Source organism: Tursiops truncatus, chromosome 1, assembly GCF_011762595.2.
Source record: "Tursiops truncatus isolate mTurTru1 chromosome 1, mTurTru1.mat.Y, whole genome shotgun sequence".
NCBI classification, from domain to species: Eukaryota; Metazoa; Chordata; class Mammalia; order Artiodactyla; family Delphinidae; genus Tursiops; species Tursiops truncatus.
Window position 1 is genome coordinate 74264942 of NC_047034.1, and position 17897 is coordinate 74282838.

Consider the following 17897-nt stretch of genomic DNA (forward strand, 5'->3'; position numbering starts at 1 on the left):
CTGGAATCTGTCAGAGATCTGGCTCATCCCTCCTCATCTAGAGAATGAAACTGGCTCTGGAAGTCAGGACTAGGGCTCCAGCCACCAAGCCCCACATCGTTTCCATCTCTGTTGTCCGAACCACCTATTTCAATGGCCACAGCTGAACTGAGGGAGGACCTGGGGAGCTGTAACGTGAGAACAGAGTCCGGCAGTGCCTCACAGAGTGTCCACTTGACTGCCGGCTGCCCAACTGAGGGAGGGGGAGCCCACGGACTTTGAGAGGTGATGGGAGAAAGTCAATCCTGTTTTCTGTGGCTCATCTCTCCAATGGACTGCAGCCTGGGGGAGCAGGAATTGAGCCTCCGATGTGGTGTGTTCAGTCACTGCCCTCCCAGGGAGGTTATTCTGTGGAATCCCTCTAGGTGAGGCCAGCTTTCTGAACTTCTTTCAGTTCCTGGTAGGTATAGCAATATTCCTAGTGCTCAGGGCTTCTCTGGTGCAGAGAGAACTTGGGCCCCGCACCAAACTCTTCATGTACCAAATAGTTGATCTCTTTAGGTTCCCAGTTCATTGCTGAATCCCCAAGACCCAGAAGATGCTTTGAGCATAGTAGAGGCTCATAAATACTTGTGGGAAGAAGAAGGAAGGAAGGAAGGGAGGGAGGGAGGGAGGGAAGCCATGTGCCACTGTTGGCAGCAGCTACCACTGAGCTGGCTGAGAGCAGTGTGAGCCTCTATCAGTACCTGGGTACCCCTGCTGAAGCCAACTTCCCAGAACAGAGGCCACCTCCCACTAATCTCAAGAGTCTTGGACACATATTTTCATTTACTGGAGTAGAAAGTCTCTTGGGTCAGAAAGCTTGACAGTCAATGAAGCGCCCTTTGTGGCACTTGGCAAGGGCCCTATGATCCTTTGCTCTTAGGTCGTGCCAGCTCTGTCTCTTCCTGGGGTTTTCAGCACATCTCTCCCACAAGCCCCACCCCCACCCCAGCACCATGCAAGGAACTTGTCTCAGAAGCACTGTGGGCCTCAGCTACGGAGGTGCCGTGTTTCTCACTGGGATCCAGGAGATGGGGTGACTGAAGCGAATCCTATTAGAAGTGGAAGACTCAAAGACCAGTGGTGCACCACTAATAACCTTAAAGTGGAAAAAGAAGAAGTTGAGCAGAGTGAGGACAGTGGGATAAAATCGAATCTGAAACAGGGAAATCTGCTCTTGCGTCTCCGTTCTGCCACATTAACTCTGTAACCTTGGGCATGTGTCACATTACTCTTCTGAATCGCAATTTTCTCATCTCTAAAACAGAGGCTACTTACATGCTACCCAACCCAATGAGATCACATGTAGCAAAGTACTTGGTGAGCCATAAACTACTATAAAAATATAAGCTAGTAATAATAATAATATAAACATAACTAATAATGGTGATGATAATCAACATCAACCTATGAGTAGCTCTGTCCCTCGCATAACCCTGCAGCCTTATGTGATGTCAGTGAGCTCGAGGCGGGGAGCGGGGTGGGTGGAGGAAGGGAAGGGAAGACCCCAGGTGACAGCTGAGTGTCAACACTCTGCCAGGGCATTGCTGGTGCCTCTCTGGATGACAGTCCTAAGGGCAAACACTGCCCTGGCCCAAAGAGTGTGAGAAAGAAGGAGTGAACTCGATGGCTAATCTTTGTGACCCAGCTTTGACCCACGTGGGACACTTCTGATGACTGGGAAATGAGTTCTCTAATTTCTCAGTTAGTTTTGCAGGCCCTTGGGAACCAGAAGGTCGGGCTGGGAGTGGAGCCTGGGCTCAGGCAGTCACTCTGCCTTTGGAGCAGTATATCGCTGTGTAAGATAAGAAGAGGCTGGATGAGAAGACCTCTGCAAGACCCTCCTGCCCGAGAGGACCCCATGGATCAGTCCTGCAGGTTTCCCACAGGCTCTGTCTTCAGGGGCTCATAGTCTTTGGAATGGTACCCAACACCCAATACTGTTGACACCACCCCTTGCATTGGTTCCACTAAGGGGCACACCTGGCTTACAGGAGCCTCACTCTGACCTTGCACCGAGAGTGTCATATCCAAAAGACACTTGGAGCTGCTACTGGAAGGTTCATCCATGAGTCAATCATTCCATCCTCAAAAACAGATGGAGTACCTATAATGTGCCAGGTGTTGGGCTAGACCCTGAAGATACAGACGAGAAGAAGCCTCAGCCACTGTGCTTAAGCAGTTCCCATTCTGGGTCAGGGTAGGGTTGGGTGGAGAGACACATAAACATACATATACGACAGTATGATACGTGCATAGATCCTCCCAAGACATCTCAGTAGAAGGAAATGGGGTGGGGAGTGATAGGGGAGGTAACGCTCAATGTTCTGTCTTGGGAGTGACAGCCCTAGTCTGCCATGCCTGATAGGAGGTGAACGACCCTTGCCCACTCCTTCAACCTTCTAAGCTGACGGGAGGTGAATGACCCTTGCCCACTCCTTCAACCTTCTAAGCTGACGGGAGGTGAATGACCCTTGCCCACTCCTTCAACCTTCTAAGCTGACGGGAGGTGAATGACCCTTGCCCACTCCTTCAACCTTCTAAGCTGACGGGAGGTGAATGACCCTTGCCCACTCCTTCAACCTTCTAAGCTAGGAGCCAGAAAGAATCCCACTTCTGCCATTGATTAGCTAGGTGACTTTGAGAAAGTCACTTGGCTTCTTGGGGCCTCAGTTTCATCATCTGTAAAATGGAAACTATGATGACTCTTCATCTAGTCACTCAACCAAACCACAAATATTTTTTGAGTAGCAGCTATATGCTAGGCGTTGGGAACACAGCAGGGAGCAGACACATGTCTCTGATCTCATGAAGTTTAAGGTTCACTGGGGAAGACAGACATTAAAGCAGGACATCACATTAGTGCTGACAGCTAAAAAAGGAGAAGCACAAAGTCCCAGGGAAATGCAAGAAGGGACTCTCACCCAGTCATCGTCATTCTCTCTGATGTTATGGGCATCAATCAGACAGTGAATATGAAAGTTTTCTTTATACTGTAAAGTTCTGTGTAAATCTGTGCTGGCCTTTCCTGTGTTTTCCCTCTCTCACTCAAAGCTGGAAGGGTTAGAATGTAAGAAAGATAAAAAGGAAAAGCAACATCAATAGAGGTCTTACTATATGGCAGAAAGGGATGCTCAGGAGGCCATGCAGAGGGTGGCACAGCTTAGGGCTTAGATGCGAAGTTCAACCAGGTGTCTCTCAGCTGCTCCACGGTAGACAGGAGAATGATTCCCTTTAGTGTTTCCACCTTCAGCCCTGTTCCTTGGCTTCTAGTTAGTAGGAAAGGGGCAGACTGATGCCCAGCCAAGATGCTGAAAGAAAGGAGAGGTGCACCCAGGAGAGGCTGGGGCAAGAAAAGGTATCCTGGCAGGAATGCCCAGGTGGGAAGATAGGCCTGCCCAGCTTTGAACAGAATCCAGTCTGGCTTTGGAATACAGTGAGTGGACAGATTTGGAAACTGAGGTCCAGAGGGGATAATTGGGTGGCCGAGGCAACACACTGGTGAGTGCCGGTGGCCTGTTGCTCAGTCTGCTGGTCCCACTACACTGTGAAGTCTGGTTGGTGATGTCAACCTCCCCCTGTTGGTCTCCTCATTTCATGCTCCTCTCCCTCGGCCAATGCCCTCAGGTTCTCTCCTGTCCGTTCAAAATCTGCTGTCTGAAAACCATCTGAAACTTACACTGAGTATGGCCCTTTCCTGGGGAATGCATGTGTGTTGAAGCAGGTACTGACCCCAAGAAACGTACGATCATGGGGTTTCAGGTCTAAGCCCTAGGAGGAACCCCGCACAGTGGTACGTGGTGGTGGCTAAGGTAGATTTCTCTCCAGATGAGGAAACCAAGGCCCAGAGCCAGAGAGGAAAGCAGCTCACCTTGGGTCCCACAGCTAGTAAGTGGCAGGACCAGGACTAGAACCCAGGTTTTCTGAACTTCAGGAAAACTGTAGATGGTGTAGACCATAGGGCAGCCGGAGAGGACCCCTCCCGAGCTGGAAAGCTTTCTCATGGGATGGCCATCCTGCCCCCATACGACAAGGGGGAAACTAGATACGAAGAATGGAAATTTACTTTCCCAACATCCAGAGGTCTGGGGAGGAATTTTGGTCCCTATCCAGGGCTTTCCAGGTTAGCTGCCCCAGGTCCCTTGCCTGACAGCCACAGTGCAAACACAAGCCCTGGCATCCCCCAGAGTCAATATTTTCTTCTCTGAAGGTGTCATCCCGTTGTCGAGATGGCCCCTGGTGGTGGGGCAGGAAAACCCAACCTTTGAAGTCATACTCCTGTTTGAATCTCAGGTCTGTGGTCTTGGGGAAGTTATTCAACCACTCTGAACCTTGGTTTCCATGTCGATAATAATGGGAGAAATACTGCCTAAATTTGGGAGTTGGTCTGACAATAAGTGAGATGACAAATCTGAACTCACTGCATGGTACCTGACACATGGAAGTGCTCAATCAATGTTTTCCTTTCCCCTCTGCAAACCCTTCCTTTCTATAATCACCAGAATATTTCATGGAGTTAATTTAGAGAAAGTCAGTGATGTGATATAGACAAGACATACTGAAAGTGGAATCTTAAGGGAAATCTCTGGGTATCTTTATTAATACAGGTTCCTACTTCTTTGGGCCTGAGATACTTCAGAACTTGACCCAGCCAGTCTTTACAATACCTAGGGGTCAGGATGCTTGGATTCTGGTCTTGGATTTGAGGGCTTTGCTTCTGGGTCTTAATTTCCTTGTCTGTGACATGAGAAAATAGGTCAATAATTCAGCAAAGTTTTATTAAGCTTCTAATGTCTTCCAAGCACCAAACACAAGGCTTGTGTTTGTTGTTTGGTGCTTGTGAGGAAAGAGAGATTAAAGGGATGGACATGAGGTTGGGTAAGATATGGTCACTGCCATATAGGGACATAAAACCTGGTAGTAGAAGCCAAGAAACCCATGAGGGAGCTGGCACAGCAGGTGTTTAAAAGCACAGACTTGGAAACCAGTGTGCTGAATTTGAATGCCAACTCAACCTTGGGCAAGATACTTGACTCCTCTGGGATTTGGATGCTATAAAATTGTTCCTATAAATTATATATCATATTAATATTATATTAATATACATGTTACTATTTATAATATTTATAACAATAGTATTATATATTATATTATTTATTACTTATTTATAATATATTTATATTATATAATTGTATTATTATTTATTGTATATTTATATTAATATTAATTATATATTATATAATATATTAATATATAATATAAATTTATATTATTTAACTTAAATATATTATATAAATATAATAACTATATTATGTATAATATATTAATTTATTAAAGCACTTTAAATAGTGTCTGGCTCAAAGTATAAGCACCATGTAAGGGTTTGGTATTATAACCAGGTTTACAACATAGAAGGCAGACCATAGTTGCATGCTTTGTAGAGGAAGGCACAGTCAGTTCTGATTAGTTGAGGTTGGTAGCATTACATCAGGCCTTAAAGGAGAAGGAGGTTTGTAGTGACGTGTGGGCAGCCTCCTGCTTTTTAGGTCAGGTCACTGGAATCCAGCCAAATCTCCAAGATGTTCCACCAGTTTTGTACTGATGCTTTTGATTCTGTCTCCCCCTACTGTCCAACGTGTATAAAGCAAATTGGATGCTCAATCTCGTTGTCACCAGAGAGACATGTTAAAACCCTGACATGGAGAGCTTACAGCCTTATTCAAGAGACTTGGACAAGTATGTGACATAGCTGTGGAATAAGAAAGAACAATAGAGAGAGGAGAAGCTGAGTTGAAGGGAAGTTTGGAAAACATGTATTCGTTTGCTAGGGCTGACATAACAATGTACCACAGACTGGGTGGTTTAAAACGCAGAAGTTTATTGTCTCACAATTCTGGAGGCTAGAAATCCAAGATCACATTGTCTACAGGGTTTGTTTCTTCTGCAACCTCTCTCCTTGGCTTGCAGATGGCCACCTTCTCCTGTGTCTCCACATAGTCATTGTTCTCTGTGTGTCTGTGTCCTAATCTCTTCTTTGTATATGGACACCAGTCATATCGGATTAGGACCCACTTTAATGGCCTCATTTTACCTTAATTGCTTTTTTAAAGGATCCATCTTCAAATAGTCACATTCTGAGATACTGGGGGTTAGGATGTCAACATATGAGTTTGGGAATCACAGTTCAGCTCTTAACAACAGATGAGAGGAACGGCCTCCAAAAGTGACTCCTGTACTATCACAGATATCCATGGACAGCGGGACAAGGATGGAGATGAGGCAGAAACAAACTAAGATCCACACCCACCTGAGAAGTGTTCAGCAGACTTTAGAAGATGGAATGGAGATTACGTTGAGACTCAGGGAACAGCGAGGTGAGGCAGCTTCCAAGCATGAGCTTTGAAGCTTGTGTCTCTTGGGCACCAGGAAGTTAATCCCCATCATACTCCCTCTCCAAGGCACCTTAACATTTCTACTGAAACACCAAGGAGTTTGCAGGGATTCCTCCAGACTTACTGAAAAAGAGGAGAGCCATCATGAGACCATCACTGACCCATCCCACCAGCCTACAAAGACTGGACGAGACATTATAGAAGCATTCCCTGAAGCGGGAAAGTTGCTCGGAGTAAGGAATTGATATCTCTGGGGAAATGGCTGTGGCTTATTTCCCTTTTCTCCCCTCTTGAGTGTGAAGAGTTAGTTTTTACCACCTCTCAAGCCAAGCAAAGGGACAAGAAAACCACTCAGAGATTGGTGGTACCTGCAGGAAAGTGAAATGGATATATCCAATCCCTTCTGGAGGCTCGATGCGCTGCAGAAATTCAGAGCCCAGAATAGAGACCAGTGAGGGGCTGCTTTGAAGAGCTTACCACGTGCCCCTGGAGTTAGGGAAGCATTCCTGGTTACAAAGGCTGGATTACTACAGCACCAGCCCAATCCATCTCCTGAGATCCCAATGTACAGAAGATGAAAGAATGCCCAAAAGAAGACCAATGAAAGAGGGAGAAGGAGAGAACCTGCAGGAAAGTGGAAGCTCAGACCATCCACTTCTCCCTACTTACTGCGGGTTCCTGGGCCATGGGTTAGGTCTGAGCTCATGAGGCAGGAAAAACCATTAAATTTAGTGCTAGACTGAAGTCTTCAACCCCTGAAAGTTATCAGAAAGCTGTATCATTTGCCAGAGAGATTAAGGGACAAAAAAAGAGATTGAATATAACATTTTTAAAGTATACGATTTGATAACTAGATAAATAACCCATTTTCTATCTATGAAATACTGAGTTCAAACTTGCAGTAAGTACCAAGAGCCATCTTCCCACTATCAGAAGTTACTGCTGACCACATACATGATTACTGCTCCTCTTATATGGCAACCTTCTCCACCCAGAGAGTTCGCCTAGTGGGTTATTTTTCTTAAAAGGTCATCCATGCTGTTTCTGTGTATGTATATAAAAAGACTCTTGTCTTGTAAATGAATGTTCATAGCATTATTACTCATAGCCAAAAGTACCTATTCATAAACGAACAAACAGTGGCATATCCATACATTGAGGTATTTTTCGGCCATAAAGAGGAATAAAGGGTTGACACGTGCTAGAACTTGAATGAACCTTGAAAACATTATGTGAAGTAAAAAAAATCCAGACAGGAAAGACTACATATTATATGATGTAATTTATACAAATTTCTAAATAAGTAAATGCATACAGATAAAAAGTATATTAGTGGTTGCCAGGGGATAGAGATGGGAAGTTGGAGGGTGGGAACAGGAATGGGAGGACTGACTAATTGCTAATAAATTTCTTTTTAGAGTGAGAGAAATGTTCTGGAATCAGATAGTTGTGAAAGTTGCAAAGCCTTGTGGACAAACTAAACATCAGTGAACTGCACAGTTTAAAAGGGTGACTTTTATGGTATGTGAACTTCTATCTCAATTTTTAAGGAGCTCCTAGGGCCTTAGTGGGGTTCTGGGAAGGCTTAGCTCCAAAGTCTTCCTGCTGCTGACTCAGACAAGGAACTGTATTAACATTCCATTTCATTTAGTATGCACTACTACACCAAAGAATAGCTATTACATTAGACCAAGGAAATCACATTACAGAAGAACAATGCCAAATGGCGCGGTAGATTATAGAATACAAATACCCGGCATTCTAGCAGGTTAGGAGGAGAGCACAGTGGAGACTGGTTGGGGAATGGGGTGGAGTGACTTGCGGCAGGACTCAGGAAGCCTTCTGGGAGGGGTGGGGCTGAGCTAGACCTTGATGGATGGGTGAGGCACAGGTAAGTGGGTCGAGGGGCCGGTGAGAGGGTTGAGCATCCAAGGAGTCATGTAGAGGCCAAGTGATGAGACACATCCAACTTCCTTCCATGCTGCCTCTGAGACCTAGAGTGGGTGGGACATGGGAGAGAGCAAAGACGGCAGGGGGCAAGCCAGAGATGGAGAGATGTACACCTTGTGGGTGCTTCCCAGGAAAGCAGGTTGCAAGGAGACCAGGCTTTGTATAAAATTTGGTAGGTTGGCAACATTTGTACATTAAACCAAAATGTGGAAAGAACTAGGGCTTCGTTCATTGAAATGAATATAATGTTGTTTCTTGAGCAATTGGCCCACTTAGGATGGGGATACAGGGGAAAACAAACTTAAAATTACTAATTAGCTGTATATATTTCTATCTCTTTTAAGAAAATCTCATTTTAGGAAATTATCCAAAGTAAATCTCACCTCCCTATTAACATGTTTTACCCCTCTCCCCCTTGTCCTGCCCATGGTGGCATCTGGGTTCATGAGCAAGGAAGCTTATATGGCCTGTAAGCCCCACACCAAGGGAAGCCTGGTGTTCCACTGTTCGATTTGGGGTTTTTGCTGGTCCCTACTGTCGAAGGACTGAACTGACAGGGTTCTTGGGCTGGGGCCAGGTGGTCAGGGAAGCCGTGTTCTGTTCCCATGGCCTGGGCAGGTGCAGTATCCTCCTGGCTCATTCTAGTTCACTCTAGCTCCTCCTGCAGCTGGGGATCTCCCTGAGCCCTGGCTGTGACTCCCGAACAGCCTGTCCCCAGCAGCCCACCCTGACACTTTCAACTGTAGAGGCACAGACCCTATTCATCCTGGCTAGGGTCACCCTCCCACCTCCCAAGCCCCCACACCCCCAGCGAACTTTCTGCCAGCACCGTGAGTTCCTTCCATCTCCGTGGGACAGATGGGAACCTCTGGATCCCTTTCACTTCCATGGGAGCCAGGGAAGCTTGGGAGGAGTCTCAGCTCCTTCCACAGCACCAAGTAGGACATAAGTCACAAGATTTCTGTTTCCAGCTTTCTTCTCAACCTGATTATTTATCTACCTCCAGACTGCAGCCCCACTGATGAGAGAGTCAAAGCACGCATCTATTTGATTAGCCATCTCCATCCCCTTCTCCCGCAGGACCTCAGGACCCGAGGAGATTTTAATGACCTTCCTGTGTAGAAGGGAGTTCCCCTCCATCACATCCTCCTCCTCCTCTTCCCTTTGCCCTTTGCCCTTCCTGAGACCCAGAGGATCACAAGGTCATCAGCTCTCCGAGGTCCTCAGCAACCCCAATATTACAAGCAGGTCCCAGATTTTTACTCCTTCCCCAGGCTCTTTGTTCCCATGTGAAGGGGCCAGATGCCATGGAGAAGGAAACTGTGAGAAATGTGTTCAAGAGAAGAGCAGACGTGTCGGCTTTGGGTAGAAGGGGGAGAGCAGGTGGGGGTCCTGAAAAGAAGCCTGCAGGCCCACAGAACGGACAGGCAACAACGAGGAAGAGGAGAAACCTGTGGGTGCCCCTTAGAGTCCGGTCCAATGTCAAAGCAGCCCGACCCTTAGCTCATCGACAGAAGAGCACAGGGCTGAGTTCATTCCGGCTGGGCTCAGAGACAGAGCAGGAGGCTGCCTTTAGTTCCCTACCCAAGGCGGACCCCAGCAGGTCCGCTGTGCAATTGCGGAGGGAAAATACAGCGTTAAGTGCAGCCCTTACAAGTGAAATAGGGAGCAGAGAAAAATCAAGGCAGAGCTTCACTCTGACCCCTCCCCGGAGGTCCCCTTCAGACTGAGACCTCGTAACAGAAAGACCATACTTGGATTTTACTCTCTGGAAAAGACAGGGCTGCGCTCAGGGGTATGTTGCGGAAAACTGAGTGGTGTGGGCTAAAAAGAGCAGTGGAGTGAAAGCAGAGCCAGGGAATCCCACATGTGAGACTGGCTCCTGCTCTTTCCCAGCCTTTAGCCCCCTGAGCTTCCTTATAGCCACCTGTTAAACAGGTGTGACGTAGCTGTACTGCCTGCCTCGGTTACTGTGAGGATTAGAGAAAGAGTGATGACATAAAAACATGGGTTGTCAACATTAAGGCAGAACTGTTTTCAAATAATCCTTTAGTATATATCCAGCAAGAAAGTTAGTCCAGGCAGTAATTCCTAAATTCTTTTAGCCTTGATGCCCATGTTCATTCCCTCACTGGAGAGACAGAGACAGAGACAGGGAGACAGAAGAGAAGAACTATGGGATTTACAAAGCAACCAACTTGGAAGATGCTCAGGCTCAAAGCTAGCAGCTGGCCCGTGAGGTTAAAGAGGCATTTTCTCAAGGACCAAGGAAGCTGGATCATGGGCTGAATTGAGACGACAGGAAAGTTGTTTATTTATATGTTTCCGAGAAAGAACAGGATCACAGTGCTTTGGGAAACCAGGTTCTTGACCCAGGGGCTAAGAATCCTCATGATGCTACATGGAGTCTTGAGCCTGGAAGAGAATATGGTTTGGTGAGGGTCAGGTCTCCAGCTTCAGAAGCATAACTCAGGCTCTCCCTGGGAGGAATGGAATGAATAGTCAAGGAGCTGAACGTCAAGAATTACCCTGCAGGTGCCCAGGGTAGAAGGAGCCACTTCCTGCTCCTCCCAGAGCCAGGAATCCCTGGAGCCTAGTCAGGTGGGAGCCTATAAAACACATCTCAGGCACCAGTTCCTCATCCACCCTCAACCTCTGGGACTGGCCGTACACATCTGGGTCTGACCAGGTGAGTGGGTCCTTCTGAACCTAGAGAGGACACAGCTGAAAGGGAGGGGCCTGTTGGAGACCACGGGGAAAGAAGAGGGAGGAGGGAGGAGGATGGATTTTGCCTTGGGGCTGGTGGATCTCCCTGGGAATTACACCCCCTAAAACTGGATGGTGAGTGATTAGCCGGCCTGAATTCTTGCCAACGTCTGGCCTCTGGCAACTGAGACAGCTGGCTGGGGAGGGCGTATCCTAGGCCATTTACCTCTCACAGGTGTATTCATGGATGCTTAGAGAGGGGGCGGGTGCACATGGAGAACATGGTGATACCCAATATTACCACGAAATGCCAACTGGTGTCCTTTTCTCTACTTGAATATAACTGCCTTCCTGCCCTCCTTCCTGCCTTTCTCCCTTTTCTCCTTCCTCTTTCTCATTCATATATTATTCACGTATTCAGTTATTTATTGGGCTCCTACACATTACCTGGTACTGTTCTAGACACTGGAATATAAAGTGTGCAGAACTGAGTGGGGGGCTGAAAATCCCTGTTCTCATGGAGCTTCCATTTTAGTGTTCCATCTACATTTATTGGACATCTTCTATGCGACAAGAACTGTGCGATATCTTAGAGACACATTCATTTTTAATGACTGTGTGTGCGCTTACGGTTACCTCCAGATATCAGCAGCCTGGGGATAGATTGCAAAGGAGGAAGCAATGACCTAAGGTTTCACAAATCCATAAAGCATCTGGATTGGGTTTTAGGTTGACTGAATTCCCACCTAGATGTCCTGCCAGCAAACCCAGCGGCCTTGCCAGCCTCCTCTAAAAGTGCCCACGACCAAGTGTCCCCCAAAGTGTCCCCAGAAGGACCCTCCCAAGATGCCCTGCTCCAGTCTCTTCCTGCTGTGGTCCTGGACCTAGGGCTGCCGTGGCGTCAGCTGACTGGGACATCAGAGATCCAGCTGTTTCCACAGCCTTGAGGCCGCTTCCCAGCTGGGCTCTGAGCATCACCCAAGTAACCAGCAGGCCGAGGACTGGCTCCAGTCCGTGCTTCTCATCCCTCAGTCTCGTCCACCCCTCGATGAGTCTCACCTTGGGGATAAGACCACACCGGCGCTGCGCTGTGGAAACAGCTGTTGGCACAGAGACTCTGGGCTGGGCTCAAACTTGCTCTCCTGAGGTTTGGATGTGATTGCTCTGAATGAGCCGCTTTGCTACAATAAATGTTTTTAAACCCCCTGGTCCTGTTTTTTTTAATTCAAGTTTTCACTCCGCTTACCAAGTCTTACTCCTCCTCTCTGAATAAATGCCTCGGTTCTTAACTTCGGCTGGATAGGAGAAAAAAGATCAATCTACCAAACAGAAATAAATTAATTTTTAAAAGTACATGTATGCTTTGTTTTAATAAACCTAAAATGTGGACATATTACTGAAACAAATAAATTGAGGATATAATGGTGTATCAGGGAGACTCTTATTACAAAAATATATTTTAAATGTCCCTATAATGATTTTTTAAATGACAATGACATAAAATATCGTTTTATGTAAAAAAGACACGAACTTGGATATTATTTCATAAATGCATTTTCAATAAAATATCATATTAGCTACAAGTTTGTGTTCAGTCTTTGCTGCTAAGTTAGCTATTAACTGAAAGGATTTTTGCGAAGGAAAGCTCTGGCTTACTTGAGTTCAGATTAAGGAAACATAGAGCCACCCTTTCGGATTCTTAGATCCTTCCTATGCACAGAGAAGGCTAAGAGAATTAAGCTCTTTGACAACCACACATTAGAACAGAAGCCCATTGTCAGGTGTGCAGGGATCAGGAGAGGATGCCTGTATGGATTTTCACTGTCCTGCCCTCTCCACAACCTCAGGGTTGTGTGACCCTCCTCCTCTAGCTTATACAGCCCTCTGATGGATGAGGTGGAATGAGCTAGAAAGCAATCTTGTACCCATCCTTGCTGGACCACTGGCATTGTCATTCGGGGAAGGCCCGGGAATGGGGTTTGGTCTCAGTGAGGGTCTCCAGCACCATTGGAAGACCTCCAGTGGAATGACCCCACCCACCTGAAGGCCTATAATTACTAATTCTGTGTTTCCATTCACTTGTCCAACTTCTGTCTCTCCAGTGGAATACAGTCAAGGTGGGTAGAGGCTGTATTTCTTTAAGGCATGTTGGTGTCCAGAGTCGGCCTCATGGCCAGTAAGTACTCGTTGAGTGTGTGTGGGAGTGAGATAATGAACTCTGACCCTTGACCTTACTAGTAGGGGCAGTCTACAAAAATCCTTGAATTTTTCCCTTTGGAGATGCTTTGCTCTTTTAATTCATCTGAGCATATCCCTCTCTCTTGTACTCTCATGAGATCTGTTTGATCTTTATCTGATTTGCTCAGCCCAGAATCTCTGAGAATAAGTGCCTTGGTCACAGGTATTCCAAGGCTCAGATATGCAGTGTTTGGTAAGTATTTCCTTAATGCTTACGTATTCATCTAAAACGTCTTCTCATTCCAGCGATTAAAAAGATACCAAAACTGAATATAAGTGGTCTTAAGCTATCGTGTGTGTGTAGTGATGGTATCTGATTAAGATAGTTTTATTCCATGATAGCCTATAATTAGTACTGTTTGGGTCATGAAAAATGATCAGTTCCATCTTTGACTTGATGAGAAGCAAGTGCACAGGTATTACATAGAAAAGATGTTAAGCAGACGATAAGGTTGTCAGGGACCTGATATGAGGAAGTAATTTAAAAAGCATAGTTATCGGGCTTCCCTGGTGGCACAGTGGTTGAGAGTCCGCCTGCCGATGCAGGGGACACGGGTTTGTGCCCCGGTCCGGGAAGATCCCACGTGCCGCGGAGCTGCTGGGCCCGTGAGCCATGGCCGCTAAGCCTGCGCGTCCGAAGCCTGTGCTCCGCAACGGGAGAGGCCACAAACAGTGAGAGGCCCGTGTACCGCAAAAAAAAAAAAAAAAAAAAAAAAAAAAAAGCATAGTTATCAATGAACTGGAAACCCCACCAAACAAAACAATTGACATTTGGGGCCATACAGGAAAACTGACATTCTGGGACTATGTATGATGCTCACATCCAAAAAGAATTCGGTGGACTATAGCTTCTCGTATAATGCCATTACAGATGGAGTATGTATATGCCAGTGTATCTAATCTACGTGTAAATTTATTAGCACTTCAGATTGAGAAAGCTGTTGATATTATACTGAAATGATTGAGAATGAATTGTGATTTTATTTTGGGGGTCAAATTGTCTAAACTTTCTTCCCAGTTGTGTGAACTTGGGCAATTTGTTTAACCCTAGGAACCTCAGTTTTCTCTTTAGTGTAGTGGGAATATAAGTAGTACCTACATCACAGGATTATTAGGAGGATCAAATGGGGTCATATGTGTAAAGCACTTAGAACAATACCTAGAACAAAATAAGAGGTCAACAATCATTCGTTATTATATTATTTTCTGCTATTATGTGTACGTGTATGTACGTGTATCTACATCTGTATCTCTATATGTACCTGTTCTGTGTTCAATAGCCTCCCTGAGGCTCAGCATGGGGGCGGGGTGCTATAAGGTCACCAAGGTGCTGGATGACACTGTTCTCCCTGGGATTGGATTGAGATGTCAAGTGGATGGAGAAAAAAAAAAAAAAAAAAAAAATGCCAGAAGTCCCCAGGGAGGATTCGCACCTTGAAGCTTCATCAACATTTACAGCAAGTGTCGATGATTGACCTGACAGCTGACCTCTGAGGCTGAGGTCGGGGTTCTTTCTACAGGGCCAGTAGGACAGAAGTCCTGACTTCTCTCCTGAGAGGGTAGGTGGGAGGGGTTCTCAGGAGAGTCACTCACAGCTGGACAGTAGCCGAGTTGGGAATATTTACGCCATAGAAATGGATAATGCTTCAAACCAGGCCCTTTTCTTTCCGGGGTGCTGGGTTAAACACATCCCAGAGCACTCCTAGTTGTCCTGGACGGCTAGCGGGGAGCACAGGCTTGTACTGAGGGAATGTGCACACCGAGGGGTTGTGAATTTTGGTGTTGGCATGTGAGGAGGCGGCAATCCCAGCTCCCCCCTGGAAGGAGAATAAGCTCAGCCTGTTGATTTTTTAATCCATGTATTTTCATCTGGAGGAAAGATGCAGTTGCTTCAGGTCACTGATGTAACTATGATCTAAACATCATTCCTCTTCCATATAGATAGTGATTTTAAAAGAGGTACAATTATGAATATTTAAAGAGTTTCCTCATCTTTTAGGTTAACTGAACTCCCACCAAGATGTCCTGCCAGCAAAACCAGCAGCAGTGCCAGCCCCCTCCCAAGGGTCCCCTAAGTGCCCCACCCCCCAAATGGCCACCTAAGTGTCCCCTAAAGTGCCCACGCCAGTGCCCAGCCCCCTGTCCCCCTCCAGTCTCTTCCTGCTGTGGCCCCAGCTCTGGGGCAGGGGCTGCTACCTGGACCACCGCAGGCCCTTCTCCTCCACCGGTGCCGGCACCAGAGCCCCGACTGCTGTGAGCTGAGCCCTCGGGGGCTCTGGCTGCTGACCTGACCCTAGAGGGGCTGCTGGGGAATGGAATGACCGAGAACCTGCTACGGCCAGATGCCCCCCTCCTCCCTCTCATCTCCCAGGACAGGGGCTGACAGGGACCCCAGAGACTCACAGGGCTTCCTGGGGAGAGCCTTGTGTTCGGTTGGGCAGCCCAGAGGCTCAGCCTGGATATTAGCCTCCTTCCCTCTCTTCTCCGTGTTGGAATAAAGCTCTGATGTCCCCCCTACAAAACCTCTTGGTCCTTCTCCTCTTCTTCGTCATCTCCGACGTCCCCCAGAGTTCAGGGCCTCAGAAGCCTGCTGTTCATGATGCAGGGACAGGATCTGAGTGATTAGAAGGAAAAGCTGCTCTGAGGACTGATTCCCTCCAGGAGGGTCCCCTCTGGCCCCAGCAGCTTCGTCTTTCCACAGTAGGCTGTACACAGGTCCCTGTATTCTGTGTGTTCCGGAGGCTGAGAAGGGCTAGAAAACACTGCTTTGTGCTTTGTGTGTTAGAAATTGTTCTACCACTACAGCGGAAACTCAAAATTATAGCAATGTAGAATAGAAAGCAGCCTGTCTTCACTCGTGTACAATGAAGTCAGAGGTAGGTGTCCCATGGCTGCTTTGTGGCTCCAAAGAGTCATCAGAGAGGATGCCTTTCTATCTTATTTCATCATTAGCGCTGCTGTTTCCTGCAAGGCACTCTGATCTCAGGTGGCTGATGGTATTCTCAGCAGCAAGGCTGCATTTTAGGTGGGAAGAAGGGAAAAGTGTGGGTAAAGGTCTTCCTAGGTCATTATCCCTTTACTGAGCTTTTCTAAAGCCCAACAAGCCCTTGAATCCCATTGACTGTCTGTAGGAACAAGAGAGGTGGAGAAGTGTAGGTTTTTATATCTGGACACTATGGACATCAGTGTAGAGATTCTGTAAGTTAAGGATGAAGGGGAGAGTAAGCAGTGGACACACAACCAGTACATCTACGCATATTTGACTTTCTAGGAAAGACGGCCGGGTACTGGGTATCTGGAAGTAGCGACACAGACTCTCCTGGATGTGCTTCATTGTATCTGGGAGAGTTACCCAGGCAGCCTTTAGCATAAACATTTAGGAACATCATACCCACCGTGGCACCTGCATGGACTCTGAGGTATACACTGGGGCAGGTCCAGGTGGAAAACTAATCAGGCAGGAAGGTTGGGAGTTTCTAGAACTGCAGCAGGGAGTCTGGGGTGCTGTGTGGGGACAGGCAGAAAAGCTGGCTCATCTGCAAGTGAGGGAAACTCAGGGTTACTTCTGTCTCCTCACCTCTCATCCAGCAGCCACCCAGAGATGGACTGAGAACCAGGGTCTTGTGTCTCAGCACAGGAAGAGGGTGAAGTAGAACCTCAGAGCATCAGACTCTGGGAAGAGCTGTGCAAACACAATGCAAGTTTGGTGGTTTTTTTGGTTTGTATTTTGGTTTTGGGTTTTTTAAATTTATTTATTTATTTTATGGCTGTGTTGGGTCTTCGTTTCTGTGCGAGGGCTTTCTCTAGTTGTGGCAAGCGGGGGCCACTCTTCATCGCGGTGCGCGGGCCTCTCACTATCACGGCCTCTCTTGTTGCGGAGCGCAGGCTCAGTAATTGTGGCTCACGGGCCCAGTTGCTCCGCGGTATGCGGGATCTTCCCAGACCAGGGCTCGAACTCGTGTCCCCTGCATTGGCAGGCAGATTCTCAACCACTGCGCCACCAGGGAAGCCCCAAGTTTGGTTTTTATAAAAGCTCCATCCCTTCAAAATTATCTAGTGGAGGTTACTATTATTATCCCCTCATTATTTTTTAAAAAAATATTAAAACTAGATTCACATAATTAGATTTCCATATTAATTCAAATAATTTTGAAATACCAACATGCTCAGTATAATTTTGATTGGAGTTGCACAAAAAGTACAATTTGCTTTGGGAAGAACTGACTTCTTTATAATATTCATTCTTCCCTTCCAGAGAAGAAACATGCCTCTCTACTCAACTTTCATTGTACATCTGATTACAAAGCCTTGTAGTTTCATTGATATAAGCTCTTAAGCTGGTATTAAGGTGATTTTTATTAAGATGATTTTCCCAGCTTTATTGAGATATCATTGACATATAATTGTGTAAGTTTAAGGTGTACAATGTGATGATTTGATAATGTATATGATATAAAATATTTACCATAATAAGGTTAGTTGGCATACCCTTAACCTCACATAAGTACCATTTTTGTTTTTGTTATGAGAGAAAAAGCAATCCAAGAGACGCTCTAGATGCTGGAGTTTACAGACTAGTACTTAATATAA

The 17897-nt window shown here is 46.5% G+C and overlaps 1 long non-coding RNA gene across 1 annotated transcript; it reads left to right on the forward strand.

Annotated features, from left to right (window-relative positions):
• The first annotated feature begins 10351 nt into the window (after nucleotides 1–10351).
• LOC109547327 (uncharacterized) lies at nucleotides 10352–12277 on the forward strand. The gene is made up of 2 exons (XR_002173031.3): nucleotides 10352–11052; nucleotides 11799–12277. It is a non-coding gene; the product is annotated as an uncharacterized lncRNA (long non-coding RNA).
• Nucleotides 12278–17897: the final 5620 nt, after the last annotated feature.